This window comes from Oculina patagonica, chromosome 7 (assembly GCF_052425735.1).
Source record: "Oculina patagonica isolate OP01 chromosome 7, crgOcupat, whole genome shotgun sequence".
Taxonomy (NCBI): domain Eukaryota; kingdom Metazoa; phylum Cnidaria; class Anthozoa; order Scleractinia; family Oculinidae; genus Oculina; species Oculina patagonica.
In genome coordinates this window covers 19,063,315-19,064,829 of record NC_135764.1, presented here as the reverse complement: position 1 = coordinate 19,064,829, position 1,515 = coordinate 19,063,315, and the positions used below count along the sequence as shown (strand labels likewise).

The window sequence follows — 1,515 nt, the reverse complement described above, 5'->3', positions numbered from 1 at the left end:
CCGTTCTTTCATCGTTTTTTTTTTCTTTTCAGTACAGATTGGCCTTTACGCGATTTAAGAGACACTGTAAGACGATTCGATTAACGGATATAAATGGCGATGACAGTGATAAAGCAATTAAGATTATTGCATTAAGGCGAGACTGGACTTCATGCGGTCGATCTGTTGCCATTTGTGACCTGATTTTCCGAGACGCGATATCACTTTATTTCAAACAGGATTATAGCCTCACTACACAACTTTCAATATATTTTTTCTTTTTAAATGCTATCGCCGCAACCGCAACTGAACATTTGATGAGTTTAAGGGAAATGTTTATTTTAGATTCGGATTGAATATTTGTTTCATTTTGGAATTTGCGTTGAAAGATGAATTCCAGAAAATTTATATTGTAATTAATGATACGTGACTCGATTATGTGAAATAACACGGTTCTATTTTTGAATGTACAAGAGCCATAGAAGACTGCTGAAATTGAACGTTATGAAATGACGATAGACTTAAGTGTCATTAAGATTCGAACTTTGGCCGGCCACCGTACCTCATCGATATCGCTGAAATTTGGCATGAAGTCTTGTTTTAGGGTCCTAACTACCAAATGGATATTAAAAAGTTTCAATCTTTTTATTTTGGAAAATATCGAGAAGGCCGATTTAAAGCGTCCGTAAAGGTGTTCTTGTTACTTCGACACTGAACCTGCAGTCACAGTTTCTCGATCACTTGGTACAGTTATAAAGAGCTATCTTTCTTAGTAAATAATTAAGATGGTAAATTTAACTATCTTTCTTCTTTCAATTTATCAAAAGAGATCCGACAAATGCTGAGTTTGAATGATCTACGGCCAAGAAGTTCGAAGGTATGTTAACGATGTTTTGAACAGCCTCAAATTTACAACAAAATGAAAGCCTTATAACTCCACTGTTATCTCTATTTAGAACTAGCCAATTACCATGAACAAAGCTTGTTCATTGGTGAATTGGTTACGTTATTAAAAAAATAGGGAAATGTAACAGTCTAAAATAAAAAAATTATAGAACCTCTAGCACTGAAATTAGCCATTCCAGCGCCATTTCAGCGGATCAGCTCATTTACACCACATAAGCGGGAGAAACATGAAAGGGTTACGGTCGTTTAAAATAAGCAGTGTTCATGTATTCTTAGCTTATCTCGAGATTTTGGGAGACATTACGTGGGTTCTTCGAAGCCTCTTTACTCCCATAGTCCCTTTCTTCGCCCAGGTGTAAAAGTGATTACCAGCCAATCGCTTGCTCTTCGGGAAGGGAATAACCCTGCGATGGACTAGCATCCCATCCGGGGGAAGAAAAAAAATACTCGTAGTCGCTTCATGTTGCGGAAACCGCGATTAGTTTCGGCCTGATGGGCCACTAGGCTCGTAACCTACCTATTGAGAAACCTGGCAGAGAACTACATAAATGGACCGGTCGGTCATAGGTTTTTTTATCGCGAATTGAGGCGGGGGGTGCTCCCACATTAAGGGGTGGCATGGCATGACGA

At 38.6% G+C, this 1,515-nt stretch overlaps 1 pseudogene across 1 annotated transcript in view; it reads left to right on the top strand.

Moving 5' to 3' along the window:
• The window catches only part of LOC144661091 (uncharacterized), a 206,403-nt pseudogene that overhangs the window by 85,421 nt on the left and 119,467 nt on the right, over positions 1-1,515 (top strand). The gene's annotated exons all lie outside the window — the stretch shown is intronic.